Here is a 23,565-nt window from a genome sequence, read left to right as displayed (position 1 = left end):
GATGAAATTACTTAAATATGATGCATGTAACAGACATAAAGGGTTTCAAACTGAATAAGCACTCAATGAATTTTAGAAATTATTGTTACATATCACTGGTGATAAATCAGAAATCAGTATAGCATTGCAAAAGAAAATGCTGCAGAAAACTGAACTCCCTAAGGCTATCGGAATTCTCAGGAACACTAGATTCTCTCATTCCCTCTCAAGTTATTTGCTTGTATTTAGACTAGATGAATACAGGGAAATTCAGGTACCCTCCCAACTATAAGATAATTTTGATTTAGAGGCAGAGTTAGGTTTTTATATGGTGGAAGTCCTCACTCCTTTTGCACTGAAATGACATTTGAAGCTCTGTTTTTCAGTTCCTCAAATTTTCAGCTCATCACCAGTGTTATATTCTTAACTACTGTGTCCAGGTGGAATCTGGCACCCTGGTGGGTCTTCTGTAAATTAAAGGCACTTCCTCATAAAGGAAATCTTAAAGATCCTCAATCTGCACAAAATAAGAACTTATTGGTGCTGTTAATAAACTGGAACAATTATGAACAATATTTTGAATGATACAATTTTGTCATGAGTATAAAAGCTAATAATTCTGGGCTTTTCTAAAACTGTCATTCATGACATGTTTCATTATTTATGCTGGTTCTCTTTTCATTTTCCTGCGGAAGCTTTTTTAGAAACAAGAGAATTTATAAGACCAGATTAAATTTTCTCTAGCGACACCAGGCTGAAAGCCAGATGCTGTCTATATAGCATTAAAACTGTGGTCTTATATATATGGACTCTAGGAAGAAAAGTGGTGTATACAGTGCCTTTAGAAAGGCAGTGGGGTATACAGTAAGTAGTTACTTATAACTATTTTCCCCAAATAGATAACTTATAATAACAACATGTAAATAAAGAAGATATGTGAAATGAAGAATAAGAGAGACTCGGTGGGAGACGGCTAATGCACCTAGGAACTAAGAGTAATTGTGAATGTCTTGACCCTCAAAGCCCAACAGGTTTTATTATTCCCATTGTCTGATATTTGATAGAAATTAATATGCAAGTTCACCTGGAAATAAAAGCCATCCTCTCTCCACCCCAATTTTGGAAGAGTTTGCCATTGAAAGGCTTGTAGAATTGTCACTGACTGATATCACAGATGGCATTTTTAGCTATAATTTTTTTCAGAAACATTTATTTTATGATCATTTCTTATGCCGATTTCATGACTAACGCCAAGGATACAACATGAAGTCAATTATTCAAGGGAGTTCTTGTTCAGCCCGGGGAAACCATAACTTGAAAACCCCCAGGCTCTGATTTGCTTTAACTTAGCCTACATAGACAGAGTCTGTGAGATCTTATTCTTTTAGGACACTATGCTGGTCATTCATTGATCTTCAAGTTCAATGCGGTGGGTGAAACTATGGTGATTAATCCACAGGGCCAGAAGGACAACCAATTCCTGGTTCTGTGACTATGGCTCGTTGGCCTCCACAGCCTACATCTCCGTGTCTCCCAGAGTGACTGGAACCTCTTCATTTCAAAGGCTGTTGAGAACCAGCACTGATGAAACTATGGCATTTGGAACTCTTATTTACACGTGCAAAAAATTATGCTTAAAGATAGGTATAAAAACTGTAAATCGTTTTTGGAACAAAGCATATCATGCTAACTAAAGAAAATCAAATTGACAAGTATGTGTCATAGCTTTCCTCTAAACAAATGTGACTGTCACAAGGTTTTACCTAAAAATAAAAAAATGGTAATTTTTTATAATAGCAAATTAAGCTTAGCGTGATCCTGTTTTTGCAAGGAAAAAAAATACAGGTTTTACATACCAGTTTGCGGCATAAATTATATTACATAACTCAGAAAAAGTTGGCATATTTGATTATCATTGTCATTCCACTTCACAGATGAAGAAACTGAGGTATAGAAAGTTAAATGCCAAGCACCAATTCAAGAAATAGAGCCAGAATTTGAATGGAGCTCCAGAGCTGAGCACTTAATCACCATGCTGCGTGTATAACTGGACCATAGAGGATTGTTTTGTTTAAGAGGAGCTGCCTTTTACAGTTTGTCCATTTGTTTCTCTGGTTAGCTGAAAAACGGGTACTTATCACAAAGGGGTTTTCTGTTTTGTTTTTTCCTTTTTCTTCTTCATTTCTTCAGAATCCATTGAGAGGACTATTCATTATAGGAATGTAAAGTAGGTAGGTATCCATGGGGCAGGAAGGACTGAAGAAAACCTTTTCTTCTCGTTTTCTTTTGAGATTCAACATAGTTAGAAACTATTTCATGAGTGGAGATGACCCTGACTGCAATGTTCAAATATGCATGTCAAGGGTGCCCGAGGAAGACTTGACACACCATGAGAGAAAAAGTTTAATGCCAATGCTTACCGCTTGGTGGAAGATGGGCCACTTTGCAGATGAAACTGGAAGGCTGCCTTGTGTACATACCCAGCATGGGATGCTGGGTAGGCTTTCAAAACTGCTGAAGAAACTTCAAAAGTCCAACTTAGGAAAAAAATTTCTAGACTTCTTGCTAACTTCAACATTCAAAAGTTAAAAAGACATGTGACCTTGCTTGTGTCCCAAGAAGTGGGTGAAAAGAGACATACAAGTTTATATATATATATATATTTGCATGAGCATTGTATAAAAGCTTGGAGAGATATAGATATATGTCATTATCATTTTATGCCATGAATTTCTAAACACTTCAAATATTTTTGCAGAACAAACAAAAGGAATGCACCCTGCGAATAAAATGGCTTTCCGACTCCATTCCACAAATGTTTTTGGAAAGCCTATAGTGCTCCAGCTTTTTGCCAGGAAAGGGGAAAAGTGAACAAGACAGAATTCTGCTACAACTTTCAAAGTGCTTCTTGGAGCTTAAAGTGCTACTCAAACTGACAAAGCAAAGCATTAGTTGCCAGAGCCCAGAGGTTTACATGACAAGCATCAGTGTTTCTTTCATTTATTCTGGATTCTCGTTGGCCCTGCAAAATCTACAGTAAATCCCTAAATCGCTTTCACCTTCCTTTCTTTTACCCCCACTGCAGGACTGCATTCTTTCCCCATTCCTGGTTTGGGGACAGAAAACAAAATCGTCCCAGAGATCATTATGTCTAGTCACAAAGATACCCTGTGAGAAGTAGAAGAAAAATCCTTCCATCAGGTAACTTTAAACATTTGCCCCATAATCACCTCCCGCCACCAGTAGTTCCTTAGAAGATACTATTCTGATAGAGCCTCAGAGTTTTACGTAGCTCTTTATATATCTTGTGTAAGTGCACAGTATACCACATTTCATTTTTTGCATGTTAGGAGCATTAATTTTTAAAACACAAACATATAAAATAAAACACAATTTTTAAAACTCTATCTTGGCAATTTTTCCCTTAAAACAAACAAACAAACACTGAAAGCCTCCAAAATGGGAGTGTCCCAGTCCTCTGTTTCTCCAGAAGATTGTGCATACCCCTCACTCCTCTCAGAAGCCAGGGAGAGGCCTGTGAGGAGCAGTAGAGGGTTCTCACACACCTGTCAATGCCAATGTCAAGCCCCCAAAGCAAAGCAGGAGCTCCACTCCTCATGCCCCTCAGGGCCCACGGGGTACTTGTCTTGTTTACTGTCAGACAGCCTGCATGCCCTCAACACTACAGGGAACAGAAACCTTGAACCTTTCTGCACCTGCTAGTGCTTGGCACTGTGGGAACCCGGCAACTGACAGCTCCCTGGAGGACAGCCAGGCCAGACGGAACACCCAGTCCGACCCTGCAGGCTCATCGCCGGGCTCAGAGCCAGCCCCCAGCTGCAACTGTGGTGCTCTCGTTTTCAAAACCCACTTTGGTTATGATCCTACTTGTCTTTAGGAATTCTTTTTGTTAATACCTATTAAATGATAAAGCAAATGAGTCTTGGAAATTATCTGGCCCAAAACAGGGTAGGGAATAACAGCCTATTTGATTATTAACATTATATCTTGCTTGCTTTCAAGAAAGTGAGGATTTAAAAAAATGTTGCAAAATAAATTTAGATTTAAAGATCTGAGAAAAAGTGTAGACCTCTATTCAGTCACCCTGATGCTCACACAAACCCGAATTAATCTGAGGCTTGTAACAATTTGAGTAATTCAAGAAAAATGGACTGTTTTCTGGAATCTGCTTCTATGTTCACTCAGATGTAATTTTAAAATATACTTTCATTTGGCTGTGTAAGAAAACAAGCCTTAGATTATCTCATTTTAAAATTTATTTTCTATCACGTAGCCTAGCACAGCGTGTTAGAACTCTTCCACTGGAAGCTGAGATTTCTTCATTTGTAAGATGGGGGAAGCAAGAATTTCCATTACATGGGGTTATTATGTATGATATGTATGTATGTATGTATGTAAGAATTAAATGAATTCCTATAAGGAAAAAATTTAATGCATTGCTTGACACAGAATAAGTGCTCAATAAATGGGGTGTGTGTGTGTGTGTGTGTGTGTGTTTCAAATTTCACACCCTCACATTAGTGATCTACTGAAAGCTAAACTGGTCCTTCCATGATTCTTTTTTTTACAAGAAAGAAAGAAATGTGTACGGGATAATTCTTTATGACTTTTTAAATGCACATCTCCTCAACCAGTTTCAGTTTTTGTTTATTTAGTTCCTTCAAAAAAAAAAGAGAAAATAAAACCCAACAATAAGAAAACAACCCAATTTAAAAAATAAGCCAAACATCTGAGCAGATACTACACCAAAGAAGATATACAGATGGCCAATAAGCATATGAAAAGATGCTCATCATCATTTGTCATAGGGAATTGCAAATGAAAACAACCATAAGATACCACTGCTCACCCTTTAGAATGGCTAAAATCCAAAAAACCGACAATCCCAACCACTGGTGAGGCTTGCTGGTGGGAATGCAAAATGATATAGATACTTTGGAATGCCATTTGGCAGTGTCTTACAAAGCTAAATATAGACTTACTATATAACTTAGTAATCACACTTTGAGGTATTTATCCAACTGATTGGAAAACTTCAGTCTACACAAAAAGCTCCATGCAAATGTTTACAGTAGTTTTATTCACAATTGCCAAAACCTGGAAGTAAACAAGTATACTTCAATCAATGAATGGATAAACAAACTGTGGTACATCTACAAAATGGGATACTACTCAGTAATGAAAAGGAATGAACTATTTTTTTAAAGATTTATTTATTGGGTACCTGGGTGGCTCAGTTGGTTAAGCGACTGCCTTCCGGCTCAGGTCATGATCCTGGAGTCCTGGAATTGAGTCCCACATGGGGCTCCTTGCTCCCTGAGGAGTAGGCTTCTCCCTCTGACCCTCCCCCCTCATGCTCTCTCTCTCTCATTCCTTCTGTCTCTCAAATAAATAAATAAAATCTTTAAAAAAGTTTAGAAAAATAAAGATTTATTTGAGAGAGAGAGAGAGAGAGAGCGCGCGTGCGGTGGGGGGAGGGGCACAGAGAGGGGGAGAGAGAAAATCTCCAGCTGACTCCCCACTGAGTGCGGAGCGTCATGGGGGCCTGATCTCAGTGAGATCATGACCTGAGCCAGAATCAAGAGTCTGATGCTCAATCGAGTCACCCAGGCACCCCAAAAAGGAACGAACTATTAAGCCACAAAAAGACATGGATGAACGTAAATGCATATTGCTAGTGAAAAAAGCCAATGTGAAAAGCCTACATACTGTATGATTTCAATTACACATATCTTGGAAAAAGCACAACTATATAGAGACTGTAATAGATCAGTGGTTGCCAGGAGTTTGAGATGAGGAGGGTGAGGGTTAAACAGTGTGAAAATTAATAAAATGAAACTTCACTTAAAATGGAGTGGGGAGGTCAGAAGGGGGAGCTCTCAGGTCCTTAACACTCCTCTTTAATTGCAGACCCAAACAGGAAGAGACCTATCTTGCCATTCCTCACAGGAAGAAGTCTATACCCCATCAGGAAGAAGAAAGATTTTCTCTTTGTCCAGCAACAGACCAGCCAATGAGAGACTATCAAAACACAGCCAATGAAAAGCCACTAAACTTGGAACTCCCAGTTGACTCCAATGGATTTTTTGTCTATAAGAGCCCCTCCCAACTCCCCCCTGCTCCCTCCTACCTCAGCCTTTCCTCTATAAAAGAGGACTCCAGATTTGCATATGCTTTTGCCATAGCCTACATGTCCTGAATTGCAATTCTCTATTATTCCTGGATAAACCCATTTTACTGGTAAAATAACTGACAGTTTTATTTTAAGGCTAACAATAGGTAAAGCAAAAGGAATATTTTTAGGGTAGTGAAACTATTCAGTATGTGCATTCAAAAAAAAATCATTTAGGAAATGGGGGTTGGGGAGGAATTCCAGGATGGAATGCAGACTGTGACAAGAGAATCTAAATATATTACAAATATAGGAAACAATCTCACTGGAAGGAATGGGAGGAAAAGGCTCTGGACTCAGGAACTTTGGAAATGAGTAGAGTACATAAAACTAACAGTAGAAGGGCCAACATAAAACACACCTTTGGCTGATAAAGTTGTTTCCCACGGGGTACCGATAAACAATTCTGAAAACACTATGCACATATAATGGAAATGAAAAATTAAGTAAACAGATAGTGGATGGTGGAAGTCAGGTGTCTCACTGTTGGAGTGGGAAGTTACAGATAAGCAAGGGGAAGAGGTTAGAATGATCCATGTGGTAATGAATTAGAATTAGAGACAGCAGTGCAAACTCATGTTTAGCTTAATAAAGATACAGATGCTTACATACAGTAATATTTATAGATGTGTGTATACACAAAGTGAGTATACATGCATATATTTTCTTGCTCTGTCAGCTGAGACAGCCTAGAAGCAAGGACATCTCAGTAGCAACCAACATACCCTAGCACCCAGATCTTGACTTGTAATACTATTCCTTAGTAAGAGAAACCAGAATTCCTTTTAGGACTGAGGCAGGAAATGTACAAGATGAGTGTGGAGCATCTTGTAGTGCCAGAAAGGAGGTGCTTAAATAAATAAATAAATAAATAAATAAAAACAACAAAATCACAATGATGGAGGGTATTTCAGTATCCTTATGATGGAGGGTATTTCAAAGGGACACAAGATGAAAAAGCTCCCCAATGGTCAAAGCTAGGACAGTCTGTCAATAAAATAATTATAAACCAATTGAATTATAACCCAAGTATAAAATAAATATCCACAAGTCCATGCTGACATAAATAATTGAATAAATTAACAGGGGAGAATAGACAAATTTCCTGTACAGAAGAATTCCAAATAATTTATGAAGATACTTCACTCTCAAGGAAGTGGAGCTCAACTCTTTACTCCTTTTACTTGTGGACGGTACATGATGACTTCCTCCCAAAGAGCACAGTACAGAGGGGAGAAAGAGTAACTTTACTAAGAAGGAACGTGACAAACACTCTCAGTCAGGCGATCAAGGTCAACATCAACAGTGATAGGTCATGTTGATAGTATATACCCTTGATATCATGCGATGAAAATGGCACTTTACCTTTGTGGTCCTCCTCCAAAAAATTCATAACCCTGGTTTAATCACAGAAAAGAAAACAAACAAATCCCAAACTCTCAAAGTCATCAAAAATAAGGAAAATCTGAGAAGCTCTAACAGCCAAGAAGAGCCTAAGGAGACAAGAGAAGTAAATATAGTGTGTTATCTGGATGGGAACTTGGAGCAGAAAAAGATCATTGGGAAAAACTGGGGAAATTCAAATAAAGTATGGACTTCAGTTAATAATAACGTATCGATATTTGTTCATTGAGTGTGACAAATGTACCATACTAACGTAGGATGTTAATAATAGTAGCAACCGAGTGTGGGGTATACAGGACCTCTCTGTAGTACCTTCATAATTTTTCTGTAAATCTAAAACTGTTTTAATATAAAAATTTAAATTTGTATTTAAAAGCTAAGGAAAATGTTTTTACTGATCTGTGGTACATTTTCCATGTAACAACAAATTATTAACAATTCGAACATTAGTAATATTTAATAGGGTCGCCTAGGTGGCTCAGTTGGTTAAGTGTCCAACTCTTGGTTTTGGCTCAGTCATGATCTCACAGGTCCTGAGAGAGCATGAAGCTGGAAGTGGGGAGTCTGCTTGAAGATTCTCTCCCTCTGCCCCTCCCCCACTCACACTCACTCACTCTCTCTCTTTCTAAAAAGATAAATAAATCTTTTTAAAAATAATATTTAATAATAATATGTCAAGCCCAGTCAGATCCTTTTATCTCATATTTAGCATTTTCAAAGTTAATACTCTTCACATTTATAATTCTCAATTATTTCTTTTGCAAGGGTGACCACAGGATCTGGGTCTTAGAACATAAAACTTCACAAGTCTGGAAAATTGGCTTCAGATTCAGTTACTCTACGACCTTAAAAAAACTTCCCACCCCCCAGTGGGAAATAAATCATGTAAAAAACAAGAGTCAATGAATATTTCTTTAAAATAAATCAAAACTGGGCACCTGGGTGGCTCAGTTGGTTAAGCGACTGCCTTCGGCTCAGGTCATGATCCTGGAGTCCCGGGATCGAGTCCCACATCGGGCTCCCTGCTCAGCAGGGAGTCTGCTTCTCCCTCTGACCCTCTTCCCTCTCATGCTCTCTATCTCTCATTCTCTCTCTCTCAAATAAATAAATAAAATCTTTAAAAAAAATAAAATAAAAATAAAATAAAATAAATCAAAACTAAACAAAGCCCTACTAAATTTCTTGATCCCATGGAAGTTCACAAGAAAAATAAAATCCTCATGTTCCCTTGTCAACTCAGCACCATGAAACTGGTCTGAAATTATTCAATAATCTATAGCTATTATTAAGAAGATGGAATTCATCGATCATGCCAAAGTTTCAAGGTAATATTAGCTACTCACTATAAAAATTGTATGACTTAAAAATTAAAGTGAATTTGGCCACAGGATGATAACACATTTTTACTCCCTTTGTATTGTGTAAAAAACATTTGGATTTAAAAAAAAAATAGATTAAAGCATGCAACTTCAAGGGTCTAGTCTCTATTTTCTCTAGGAAAATATTTTACTTAAATAATTGTATTCAATTTGTGTAATTCCCTTTCTACCTCTCCACTCACTCCACTCTCTCACTCCTATACTATAGTTACTGTTACTGATTTTCAGCTTTATTTTTTTTTAAGACTTTATTTATTTATTTGACACAGAGAGAGAGAGAGAGAGAGAGAGAGAGCACAAGCAGGGGGAGTGGCAGGCAGAGGGAGAAGCAGGCTCCCCGCTGAGCAAGGAGCCTGGTGTAGGACTCAATCCCAGGATCCTGGGATCATGACCTGAGCCAAAGGCAGATGCTTAACCAACTGAGCCACCCAGGCGTCCCTGATTTCTGGCTTCAAATGTTTCCATGGATTACTATGAATTGACAAAGAACTGTCACATTTCCCTCAAAAAAAGTATTCTGGAAATAATTGTTCAGCCATAGCTTTGACATCTCTGTTGGAAAATGTGTAGTAACACATGTTTTAAAAACAGTATTTTTCTTTGTGGAACCACGAATATTAGAAGACATTGAGGCACGTGCATCTTTTTCCCTCCCGTGATTGTACCTGGCTTGTTTTCCAATCTGAATCAAACCCACTTGTATACCCAGGATTAACTAAATGCAGGAAATTAATTAGTATGGAGTCCCTAACGCGTAAGCCTTTTACGTGTTTTTCTCTCATTTAACTCTCTCAGTATCCTTATGATAATTATTATTATACCGTTTTACTCTTGAAGAAAAGAGGTTTCAAAAGAATCTTTAACATACTTATCTATAGCTTTATGTCGAGTACAGGTTGTCCTGGATTAGATCTAGCCGATCCCAAGATCATTCTCCTCCACTACACTGTTGTGGGGTAAAATGTCATTCAGTGAACCCAAATCATTGAGAATAGGCAATTGTAGAATTAATTTCCTTTATATTTTTAACAAGAGCTCTTAACCGAGAAAAGAATTTTTTTAAAGTTTTTACTGTGTAATGCCAGTGAAATAATTTAAACTGGAAAATTCTACTGGCCTCTTAACATCACACAGATTTTGGGCATTTAGCAAAAAAGATTCTGTGTGGTTGTTCCTTTAAGGCCCAAGAAGTCCATCCTACAGAACAAAGGGGAAGTAAAGAGAGAATTAAGGAAAATACCCTCTCCTTGCCCTTCCCAGTTGATGGGGCACCTCTCACCCAGAAATTCAGGCCAGAGCTCAAACCAGTATTGTAGGGCCTGTGAATGACAGAAAGGGTAAAGACTGGGTTATGGGTGTGGAGAGTAATGGCAGTTTTTTGCACTTGAGCATGGAATTCCATGTTATCTGTACATAAGGACATGGACGGGGTTTTGTTTTGTAACATTGCACAGAAATATTTAAGCTTACAGTTTTTAAAAATAAGAAATTTTAAATTCTTTTTGTAATCTTTGGAATGGTTCGGATTGCCTTGCATGTTTCACAGCTATATAATTTAGAATTTTGCGCACATATAGATACATATTTTCGAATGCCTGTTAGCCATATATATGTACTTTCTAGTTAACTAGAAAGTGCTGGTCATTAAGTCATTATGAGAGCCACTCTTCAGGCATATTTCTGCATATGCAAACTGTTGTTTGTCCTTGGGTTTTATAAAACTATCTTCATTTTTTTCTGTAAAATTCTACATTGATAACATTTGCATATTAATAGTTTTCTTAAGTTATACTGCATTTTATTTTAAACATTTTCATGTGCTACCCTTAAAAACAAATTGTAGGTTAACAAAATGCTTTAAAAAAAGATTTTATTTATTTGACAGAGGGGGAGAGAGAGAGAGAGAGAGAGAGAGAGAGAGAGAGCACACAAGCAGGGGGAGCGGCAGGCAGTGGGAGAGGGAGAAGCAGGCTCCCCACCAAGCAGGGAGCCCGACGTGGGACGTGATCCCAGGACCCTGGAATCATGACCTCAGCCAAACACAGCTACTTAACCAATTGAGCCACCCAGTCGCCCGTAACAACATACTTTTTTTTTTTTAACATACTTTTAACTCTTGATAAATTTAAAAATTTATAGGTAAAAAATGAGAATATGAAAGACATATGGGTATGGGTTATTTATATAGCATTTTCCTTCCAGTCACTGAAAAACCTTTAGTGCTATTACAGATTTTTTAATGTTTTTAATGTATAATAAAGTTTAAATAAGTGTAAATAAATTAATATATTTCAGACAATCAATAAACTTAACAAATAATCTTATCTTCCAGTTTTCATGCATTTAATTATCTACCTCTTAGGAATGATTCTTGTGGAGGACACTTCAGAATCACCTATATTGTATAAATTAATTAATTCTAACTTCACTACTCCTTGGTTCCTGATCCATCTCTGCCCCTGCTCCTCGAACCACTGATACTGTAGGAATACGTCAAATCCCTCAGGAGTATGGGAATAGAGAAAAGGTTGATACCTGATGTTTAAATAACCAAATTTTCTTTCTTATTACTGAATTATCACAAGTAACTGGGTCCTCTTTATTTCTTCTCCTTTTCATTATAAAATAATTTTAAGATTGAGCTTATATTAATATAGCAAAGAAGGACCTGAAACTCATCATTCTACCAACTAGGTCTAAGAAAATGAGATTACATCAGAAATGAATACCTAAGTAGACACATTTCAAAAAGTAAACAATGGTAATTCTAATAATGAGTCCATGCTTTTTCAGGCAGGCCTGATTTCTATGCAGTAAATTAAAGGAGGATAACAGAGATACCAATTCAGGTATTTACGTACCTCAGTGGGAATACCTCTAAACCAGGCAAATTTAAGCTATACTAATAGCAGATAATTATTTAGTATTGATATCAACTTTAACCCCTGTGGCAATGAATTCCAAATATTTTTGGAATCTTCATTATTTTTCATCCCTAGCCTAGATTCCAGAAAAAAATTAGGCTGATTCTCATCAAGTCCTTGTTACTTAGTCAGAAGAGTCACAGAGAATATAATTCTCATTATGTGTCTCATACATAGTACAGGGAAATATGCAGTCAGCCAGTCAGTAAGAATGAGTACTTTTTCTCCTCCCCGGTGTCTAGTTCTTTGATCTGACAAGTGTAAAACAAGTAAAAGTTAAATTATAGACATTACATTAGAAGTTAATATTAACTTTTGATCTTATTTTTTAATAATATTCTGACCAAATTAAAAAATAGGAATTAATGCATTATATTTATATACAGCACCTTTTGGTCACATAATTAAATTTAACTCACTTCAGTAAATATTTATTGGGTATCCACCATGTGTGAGGGCCTCTCACACAAAAAGTCAGAGGGTCCTTAGGCCCAGGCCTCCAGTGATACACAGTTCCACACACACGCTGACAAGACAGAAAGAAGAGTCACCGGTCAACGCTGAACTCGTGTCCAGTTACCAGGCTACATCAACTTAAGCATACTATGAGTTCAGTTTTTTAGAAATCTTATACCACAATTCCTTTGGGGATTATTCTTTGAATGTATGTGTTTTAATTGCATCCACTTGTCTAATATAACATTTAAAATATACCACAATTTTGTCACCCTGCCATTTCTTCAGTTTTTAATATACTGAGGGCCTCAAAAAAAAAAAAAGAAAAAAGAAACAAACAAAAAAAACAACAACAAAAAACCAAAAATAGGGGCACCTGGGTGGTTCAGTTGTTAAGCATCTGCCTTCGGCTCAGGTCATGATCCCAGGGTCCTGGGATCGAGCCCCACATTGGGCTCCCCACTCCGCGGGAAGCCTGCTTCTCCCCCTCCCACTCTCCCTGCTTGTGTTCCCTCTCTCTCTCTGTGTCTCTCTCTGTCAAATAAATAAAATCTTAAAAAAAAAAAATAACCCACAGATGGCCCTGGATTTTCTGAATAGCTGACAGGCTCTGCAGGGCATCGTGGTAATCTCTGGGGACAAAACACAGTCTCTGCTTTCAGAGAGCTTACTGTCAGCAGGAAAAAAAAAAGAAATAAAAATGAAAATACCTCGTATAGATGATAGGATAAGATAAGAGTCTTTCTACAGATGTAAATAGCCATGAGACTCAATGGCACCAAAGGTCATGTCCAGGTAAGAATTAGAATGTCTTCAAGAGGACATGTCATTGAAGATGGATCTTGAAAGACAGGGAGCCACTGACGGCAAGAAATGAGTGAGAAAGACTTGAGCAGAGAGAAGCCTATTTAGGAACAGCACTGTTGGGTTGGTGTGTGAAAAGTAGAGAAGGAAGTGAACACGGGAAATCAGATTGGAACCATGTAGTTCAGAGTCACAAATGACAGGGTCCCCCTCCTACTATCATTGGCAAAAAGAAGTCAGTATGGGGTTTTGAACAAGGAAGCAACATCAGTGCACTGTGTTTCAGGAAGATTAATTGTGAATAAATATACACAGTGGCCTGATAGAGCAGGAAGAGATGATTTGGGGGAACCAGTGAGGAGGGGGCCACAGCAGCTCTAAGCCTGAGGGTTCTTCACTCTGTCAACCAGAAGAATTTCCTCTTTCCTCAGTCCTGAAGACCTCTGCCTTGTATTCCCCCTCCACCTGCTTCCCAAGCTATAAGCTTACCTTGGGGGGATAATCAAAAGCAACGCTTTTTTGTTCATTGTTTTGAAATACTCCTTATTAAGACCAGGGGGTGGCTCAGTCGGTTAAGCATCTGCCTTCGGCTCAGGTCATGATCCCAGGGTCCTGGGATCGAGTCCCACATGGGGCTCCTTGCTGAGCAAGGAGCCTGCTTCTCCCTCTGCCTGCCTCTGTCTCTCTCTCTCTCTGATAAATAAATAAAATCTTAAAAAAAAAAAAAGGAATTATTAAAAAAAAAAAAAGACCAGGGGGATTCCTCATCAAAAGTAAAACTTTTCTTCCTCATCCAGCTTAGTCCTTTTAAAACAACCAGATCTTATCCCATAACATATTCATTACACATAGTCAGGAAATTCAACACCAATTCACAATACCAGGAAGCATTTAGTCTAAGACAACTAAGTGACAAACATTATTGCTTCCATTTGCTCAATAGAGTTAGATGTTCAGAGTCACTCAAGTCAAGGTTTTTTCCCATCAAATAAATGAAGAATAGAATTAGGACTTCCGAGAATGAGATTATTTTTCAGGTTTTTCCTTTTACTGAAGAATCCATTTTTTTTCAACTTTTTTCAATTTTTTACATGATCCTGCAGGCTAATTCAATAAACGGATTAAAGTTAAGATAAGTAGATGCCTGTCTAATAATAGCTGATACTTACAAAGCACTTACTATGTACCAGCAGTGTTCTGGGCACTGTGTGTAATTTTTTTGACAGGTTAAAAATAAAAAAGATTCTTACAGATGAGTTTCACAATAAGGAGAGGTAAGAAGGAATTCCCAGTACATGGAATAAGCAGTATGAAGATGTATCCTCCCCATGAGAGAAACTATTGAGTTTCTCTCTGCTCCTACACTTGCAGAACAAAGGAATTATTCAAGCAAAGAAGGCAAAAATCCAAGCTACCGCTTGACTTCTGATTAAACAAAGGTTACATGCAAGTTGTCTTGAGCTGTTGAATTACATAGTTTATCATACCATCTAGTGTTTTGAAAAGGATGTTTTATTATTGATTAAACAAATTTAAAGTTGCAAGAGAAAACATCTTAATATACCTACTAAAACTATATTTAAACATTCCTGTGGGGCACGGTACTGCACAAGGGTTTCCTTCAATTATATAGACTCATTATTTGACTAATGAAACTGTAAACCATGCTTAACAGCTCTGCATATTGAAGTAATGACCAAATAGCTGTATTAAGATACATACGCAAAATAAGCACATAAACATATCCATAATCGAATTAGAAAACCAATATAACAGGAGGCTAATTCACCAGCATTATCCAAACTAAGAGAGGATATTTTGGACCTATGACCTCAAAATATAAAGAATATTCATATTTTCAATATAATCACTGATTCGTACACAATTAAAAATTCAAAGTACTAATCTCATTTGAAATTCATTTATTAGGCCAAATATATCTATTAAGAATTATAATTTCTACTTAGATAAATTGTTTTAAAATAGAATAATTAAAGAGAGAACAAAATAACCTGCTTTGTAAATCTTTCAGAGGAGTGTTTAGTTGGAATCAAGGTAAAGAAGAGATGCTTATTTTTTCTTCTCTCTTCCTCACCTGCCCTCTGCTGGCAAAACAGAGAAAAGTAAAAAGTAAGGAAGCTTCACCCATAATGAAAAAGCACATTTTACAAGGAGAAATGTATAGTGTTCTAAAATTTTTCATAAGGCCAGGTTAATTTGCCATCATATTATCTCACCATTCACATGTGAGTGAAGATTGAAGTATAAAAAAAATAACGTTTGGAACTTGGACATACTGCACTATTTAACATAGTTCAGATAAACTACCATGTTAAAGTAAGAATACAAACATCTGAAAGTGTCAGAATGGGGGGGTGCACTTGTGTCATTTTTATCTTCATATTCTTGCTGACCAAGTTAACACGGCCTGGCTGAGAGTCTCACCGGTGGTGTTTGTAACGGACTGAATGGCCGAATCCAAAAGGGTCTGATCACTAGTCACCATGGGCCACAATAACAGTTAATAAGGATGGTCTGCAGGGCTTTATCTCTAGTCCTTCCTGAGTGACATTACTATCAAGGCGGAGAATGAAGTTCAGTGAACTCCAACCCATAAAGATCTCAACAGTCTGGACATTGAAAGTTCTACCAGGACGAAATAAAACAGGAATTCCGACATAAGTCTGAAAGTTTACACAAGCTTCCTGTTCCTAGTATTTCCACTTGTGAAAGAGACTTTGACGTTGCTCTTGTTAGGAAACTCAGAATAAGTTTACGGTGTGATGCAGTGCCAAACAAAGCTAACAATAGATGCCTTCACCGAGGACTTCATGTGGGCTAGATCTATACCGAACACTTCACATATATTATAAAACCCCAGATTAATGCAAATTTACATCCGTGGTTGGTTCATTTATTGCCCAGCTCTCATTATTTAAAAGGGAATTCTTTTTTCTGGGGAAGGAGGATTAAGAAATGACAGTCTATTAGAAACTTTATACAAACTTTAATTTTTTGTGTGCAGCCTAAGTTTTAATCTGTAGTACTGTGCTTACTAAGAACATATGGACTCTTTAATCACACAGCCCTGCATTTCAGGGAACTGGAATGTTTAGACCCATTTCTTGTCTTTTTTTTTTTTTGAAATTTAATATACATGTAGAAAAGCATGTAAGTCATGCATGACAACTCAGTGACTTTTTACAAAGTGAAGACAAGTTTCTTGACCACCAGATCAAGAAATAAGAGTGTCCCAGCAAAACAGAAGCCTCCTTCCTGCCTCATTTCAATCTTACCTCCTCTCCAAAGAAACTGCTACTCTGATTCCTATCACCATAGGTTTGTTTGGCCTGAACATCACCTAAATGGAACTGTACAGTATGATCTCTTAGTGTGTGGCTCCTGTCATTCAAATTATGTTTGTGGGGTTCATCTATATTGTTGTACATAAAAGTGGTCTATTCATTTTCATTCCTACACAGTATCCCATTGTATGTATGATATTAATAAATGTATCCATTCTATTCCTAATGAACATTTGGGTTTTTTGCAGTCTTCGCATTTCTTTTTGGGGTATCTGGGAGTAGGAGTAGAAAATCAGGGTCATGGGTTTTGTCTATGTTCAGCTTTAGGAGAAATTGGAATCATTTTCCGACGTGTTAGTCCCTGTTCATAATTTACAGCATGTGGGCAGCTCTGGTCATTCCACATCCAACACAATACCGAGTATTACCAGGGTTGTGTTTTTTTTTTTTTTTTCGTTTTTAACTTGAGTCATTTTGGTGAGTAAGTAATAGTATTTAACTGTGGTTTTAAGTTGCATTTTCTGATAATTGATGATTTTGAGCACATTTTTATACGTGTACTGGCCAGTTCAGTGTGTTCATTCATGAAATACTCAGCTTACCTGCTCATTTTTCCATTAGATTATGTGTTCCCTTTTTCTCATTGATTTTTAAGAGTTCTCCATGTATTCTGGTGGAAGTCCTTCAGCAGATATAATAGATCATAAATATTCTCTTCCCCTCAGTGGGCTGACTTTTCACTCTCTTAATGGTATCATTTGGGGAAAGAAGTACTTAATTTTAATGAAGGCCAATTTATTAATCTTTTACTTTATAGTTAAGAGTTTTTGTAACCTGTTAGATATACACAAGGATCTTCAGAGCAAAAATCTAGGCTTATTTCTTTGGCTTTTTGGCTTCTTAAGTCCTGGCTGCTAATCATCTCGAGATGGGGAAGACCGGTATTGGAAGAGACATGAGGCTGTCTTCAAATAGTTGAAAGGCTATCATAGGGATGAAAACATTAGGCTGGTTCTGCAAAGTCTCATGGAAAAAAAAAAAAAAAAAAGACCCCAGGCTGGAAGGCCAAAAAAGAGAGATCTATTTTCAACATAAATTTGTACGTCTGACTAGCCTAGTGATGAAATGAGATTGCACATTCTCCTTGTCACTTAAAATACAGATTGAGGGAGAGTTTGCCGCAAGTGGATGTAATAGATAACCTTGAAGCCCATATGTCTGGCTTTAAGAGTGTGGCTACAGCCTGTGATGCAGAACATATAGTTGCCCTCTGTGCTACCAGATTAAAGAAATTAAGGTAGAACTCCCATAACATCTTTATTTTTCTCCTAATAGAATACATAAAAAAAGAATGAAGTTCTGATACATGCTACATCATGGATGAACCTTGAAAACATGCTAAGTGAAAGAAGCCAGTCACAAAAGGACAGCTATTATATGATTCCACTTACAGGGGGTATCTAAAATAGGCAAATTCATAGATACAGAAAGTAGAATAGAAGTTACCAGCAGCTAAGGGGAGAGGGAAATAGGGAATTATTGTTTAATAGATACAGAGTTTCTGTTTGGGATGATAAAAGTTAGGGAAATGGAAAAAATTATGTGATGGTTGTACAATATGGTGAAGTACTTAATGCTACTTAATTACAACATTAAAGTGGTTAAAATGGTAAATATTATGTTATGTATATTTCACAATAAAATTACTAAATAAACAAAGTTTTTAAAATGTTTAAATTTTAAAAATGTTTAAGCCATCATTTTTACCTTCCCAAAATCTCTAGGGAAGGTCTACACTGACTCTCATAAGATCATGTCCCCACAATGATAATTTGAATTATTTCTAGACATACACCTTATCTTATTCTGAGCCATACAAAAGTTTAACTATCTTTTTTCTGTCTTCTCTCCTAGCATTGCAGATTTTAAAAACCCCTTTGTTAATTTTCATCACATCCATATAAAGCATTTGTTATGTGATTATGACTTGGTGATTTAATATAAGTGCCTGATTTGTACATTTTTAATACCAACATCAGCATTTCTTACTGAAAAAGTCACTCCCGAACTTTTTTTTAATTTTTTTGTTTTTTATTTAAGTAATCTCTACGCCCAACGTGGGGCTCAAGCTCACAACCCCGAGATCAAGAGTCACATGCTCCACCACCTGGGCCAGCCAGGTGCCCCCAAACTTTCTTTTTATATAGGTAACTATACCAACTCTTTGTTACTGGTTTCGAAGTCAGTTCCTAAATAAAACAAAGCTTTTCCTCCAACCCTATAGTCTGTCTTAAGAGATAGATTCTAGTGTGAATGGGTACATGTGGATGTGTTTTGGGATGTGTATGGGGAATGGTGGGATGCAGCAGGGAGAAGGAAGACTTTGTCAAAGGCCTTTATTCTAATGTTAATAAGTTACATCTACTTGTTCCTCTTTTTTCAGAGAGCTATTTATCACTTCACTGAACTCACCCTGATTGGGTGGTATGATTTCCCCTTACGTAAATCATTGTGTTCATCGCCCAATAGATTTTATTTGCTTAAATGTTCAACAATTATACCATTCATTACAAATTCTACCAGCTTCCCTGACCTTGAAGTCAAAGCAAGCAATCTGTAATCAAAAAGGGCCTCCAATGGAATGCGTTGTGTGGATCGATTACACAGAATTTATTTGTAATGATAAGATACACATTTTGGTCAGCCAATGGCAGTTACATTAATGCTGCTTGAAAACACAAAGTGCTTCATGAACAACACTTGGCCAAATTATTTTTTTCTTAATCTTTAGTATTTCCAACTCCTAGTCAGACATTTTATAATATATACTTATTATTATGTATATACCTTTCAAAATCCTGGATATACATGCAACTTGTTTCTCAAAAACTATATATTACATCCAATACTTAACAGGCACCTGAAGATCTAGAGGCAAAAACCCACAACACTCTGAATACAGAAAATACATTCTCTTCCACAGAACCTAGTTTTCTGTTATCAGAAAGCATTCCAAGTTTGTGGGGGTTTTTTTCTGATGTAATTTTCATTAACAGAAAAAAAATGCGAAATATTAAACCTAATTCTACCGAGAGGAATACATTCTGAAATTACCCCCTGGATATCCTTGGGCCAGCAGCTCACATGCCTGATTACAAAAATGTGTCTATGTTCGGCCCTAAACTACTCTCAGTGTAAAGAACAGAATATAAGAGCAACTGAGCTTGATCACAAGATGTATTCACCACAGGCATTCAATCTATTGCCTTATCCATTTACATAAGCATTCCAGGAACCTTCTGAGAAAGAATTTATCCTCAGGAAAGAGAGAACTGAGTAAACCCTCTTGGTCCAACAGAAAAAAAAAAAAAAAGCAGTGTATTATGGTGGTTAGAAGATGGGATTAGGAGGGGTGCCTGGATGGTGTAGTCAGTTAAGCATCCGGCTCTTGGTTTCTGCTCAGGTCCTGATCTCAGGGTCCTGAGATCGAGCCCTATGTAGGGCTCTTTTGTCTGCTTGTCCCTCTCCCAACCCCCTATGCCCCCCTCCCCCACTCACTCTTCTCTCTCTCAAATAAATAAATAAATCTTTAAAAAAAGAAAGAAAGAAAATAGGATTAGGAGTCTGTCTTAGGTTAGGCTCCTTAGAAGAGCCTGAGATGGGTTTCACTGGGGTGTCCTCCCAAAAGTGAAAGAAATAGAATAGGTCAAAGGAAGCAAGAACGTGTCTGAGATAGAGACTAATTTCAGTTTGATCCCACAGGAAGCTCTGGAGCATAAATTGCACCATAGAATTAGCCTCGCCTTGTTGCAAATGGTTAGCCCTCTGTAACCCCCTATGTAATTCAGTCATTGGTCAAGATCTACTGGTAGGAATAGGAAGAATCTTTGTCCCCTGGGAGGGAGCAATTCACTGAGTCAAATCTCCTGGAGGATAGGATGGTCAGTGAGTAAAGTGGATCAGGTTGCAGGATCAACATCTACTACAGGATCCAACTAATCTGGCTTTGAATCCCACCATATAGCTACTAGCTATTCAACACTTGCTCTCTGACCTTGTGTTCTTTATCTATAAAATTGGAAAATAACACTTGTCTCTCAAGATTGGAGAATTAAAAAAATAAATGCGTGCCTAGCACTTGGGCTAGTGCTAATCAAACAATATTTTTAAAAATGCTCCGTAGTTAGAAAGCAGAAGTGATTGAAAGAACAGTATAATTTCTCTCAATAGGACATGCTGCTTAGCCAAGTTCTACAAGTAAGGAAATATTTTGGGGTCCCCCTCTTGCAAAGTTTTACACAATAAAGGTATCTTGCCTCTTTTCACAGACATCTGTATAATCACCAAGTTCCCACCAAGTGGTAGCACTTAAGAAAGAGCCAAGGTGGTGGGGGAAGTGCAGAGATTCTCATGAGAGCAATAGCCTTGCCCAGAAGATATAGAATAAGCAGCAGAAGTCATGACACCCAGAGAAAGGAAACTAGAACAGGAAGAAAAGAGAAAATGTTGAACCCATGCCAGAGCTGACCACACTTATTTGTGAAGACATATGAGACACCTGGTTGGGGAGAAGATGCACCCAACACAAGACTCGGGTCCTACAATAGCAAGGGGATGGTGATGGAGTCAGATAATGAAGAATAGTGATGGATCCCTAGGGATTACAACTCTCATTTTTATTCATGTTGGGGATATATGCCTAACTTACAGGTACAGGCTGACAGGTGACATTTGTGATTGGCATCACATTCAGTTGGCTTGCCTGGAGCACTTTTCTAGAGTCGTAAGATACATCAGGAATAAAACACAGATTCCTGCTATAGCATATACCCTAGCAGGGGATAAACATAATAAATAAACAAATAATATCCTGCAGTATGTTAGAAGGTGGTAAATGCTATGGAATTAAAACATAGAGAGTAGAGTAAGGCATGAAGGAGCAAGTTGAAGTATTAAATAAAGTGGTCAGGTAGTGCACAGCATGGTGACTGTAGTTAACAATGCTATATTATATATTTGAAAGTTGCTAAAAAAGAGTAGATCTTCAAAGTTCTCACAAGAAAAAAATGTATAACTATGTGTTGTGATGCATGTTAACTAAACTTACTGTGGTCATCATTTCTCTTAATACATACATATATCAAATCATTACCGAAAACGAATGAATACAATGTTAATATGTCACCTCCCCCCTCATATATATATATATAATATTATATATATACACATATATATATATATATATAAAACATATATATAGGGAGGTGGGGACTAGGCCTGGGCGGGCCGAGTAGCGGAGGGTAGTCCTCCGCAGTCGCAGGGCCCAGTCGGCTCACGGCACTGTCTCCCTTCCTTCCTCCGCCCGCAGGAGCCGGGGGCGCCCATGGCGGGCTTGGAGGTACCGTACGCGTCGGCGGCGCCGGCCATCACCTGCGCGCAGGACGCGCTCATCTGCTTTCTGCACTGGGAGGTGGTGACGCACGGCTACTACGTCTTGGGTGTCGGCGACCAGCCAGGTCCCAATGATAAGAAATCAGAACTGCTGCCGGCCGAATGGAGTAGCAATAAAGACCTGTATGTCCTCCGGTATGAGTCTAAGGATGGGTCCAGAAAGCTCCTTGTGAAGGCTGTCACCGTGGAGAACAGCATGATCATTAATGTGCTGGAAAGTGGGTCACAGCAGGTATCAGATTTGACCCTGAATTTGGATGATTATATCGATTCAGAACACCTGGCTGACTTCCACAGGACCTACAAGAACAGTGAGGAACTTCGGTCTCGCATTGTGTCTGGAATCATCACACCTATCCATGAGCCCTGGGACAAGGCTAGCGTCAGCAGTCCCCACCAGGAGTTTCCACCTGCCACTGCCAGAGAGGTGGACCCCCTCCGAATTCAGCCACAGCACCCACACACGAGCCGGCAGCCTCCCTGGTGTGATCCCCTGGGCGCGTTTGCTGTCGGGGGAGAGGACCTGGACCCCTTTGGGTGTCGGAGAGGTGGCATGATTGTGGATCCCCTGAGGTCTGGCTTCCCAAGAGCACTCATTGACCCATCCTCGGGCCTCCCAAACCGTCTTCCTCCAGGCGCTGTGCCCCCAGGAGCACGCTTTGACCCCTTTGGACCCATTGGGACCAGCCCATCTGGACCTAACCCAGACCATCTCCCCCCGCCGGGCTTCGATGACATGTACCTGTGAAGGCCTCAAGAATGTAACAGCCCAGCCTTCCCTCCACTGTCCTGGAGCTGCCGCCGCTGGCCCCATCAGCAACCGTGTTCTTGCGGGCTGGGGGCAAGGGACCCTGCCCATGTGTTTGCGGGCCGGCTGAGATCGCCTCCCCACCCCCTGTCAGAGCCAAGGCACCTGCTGCAGCTCTCCACCTGGCTGCATATAGGTCCCAAAGAGACATCATTGTGTCTTTCTCCCCACCAGCTCCCCCACACTTCTCAAGGGAGACTCCGGCAACATCTCCCCCCGGCCCGATGCTGTCCCAGCTGCAGCGCTATAAGAACAGAACGCATTTTGGATGTTATTATAAGAACCAAATGTCAATACAAAAATCATGTTGCCAGTCAAAAAAAAAAAAACATATATATAGGGTGGTCATGATAGGCCTTTGGAAGAGGGTAAGATTTGAGCAAAGACATAAAGGGGGTGAATGCATTAGTTTAGTGGTTTAATGGATGTCTCAGGGAGGGGGGAAGGGGGGAAGCATTTCAGGAAGAAGGAACAGCTACAGCAAAGAAAAAGCAGAGAATCTGGTGTGGCTTTTTTTTTTTTTTTTAATTATTTTTTTAATTAATTTTTTAAAGATTTTATTTATTTGACAGAGAGAGAGATAGCGAGAGATAGAGAGAGACAAGCAGGGGGAGTGGGAGAGGGAGAAGCAGGCTCTCTGCCAAGCAGGGAGCCTGATGTGGGGCTCCATCCCAGGACCCTGGGATCATGACCTGAGCCGAAGGCAGACGCTTAACAACTGAGCCACCCAGGCTCCTGAATCTGGTGTGTTTAAGGGAAAGCAAAAAGAGGAATATGCAAGGAGAAGAGTGTTACAAACTGAGGTCCCAAGAGTGACAAGAAGCAGCATCGACGTGTGCAGCAGGGGATTAAAAGTGGAAGG

The 23,565-nt window shown here is 38.6% G+C and overlaps 1 pseudogene; it reads left to right on the top strand.

Moving 5' to 3' along the window:
- The first annotated feature begins 21,717 nt into the window (after window positions 1–21,717).
- LOC114210679 (proteasome inhibitor PI31 subunit pseudogene) lies at window positions 21,718–23,031 on the top strand (annotated as a pseudogene).
- The last annotated feature ends 534 nt before the right edge of the window (window positions 23,032–23,565 follow it).

This window comes from Eumetopias jubatus, unplaced genomic scaffold (assembly GCF_037043125.1).
Source record: "Eumetopias jubatus isolate StellerSeaLion01/CBP00866 unplaced genomic scaffold, mEumJub1_p1.0 scaffold_14, whole genome shotgun sequence".
NCBI lineage: Eukaryota > Metazoa > Chordata > Mammalia > Carnivora > Otariidae > Eumetopias > Eumetopias jubatus.
This window is presented reverse-complemented; position numbering and strand designations above follow the sequence as displayed.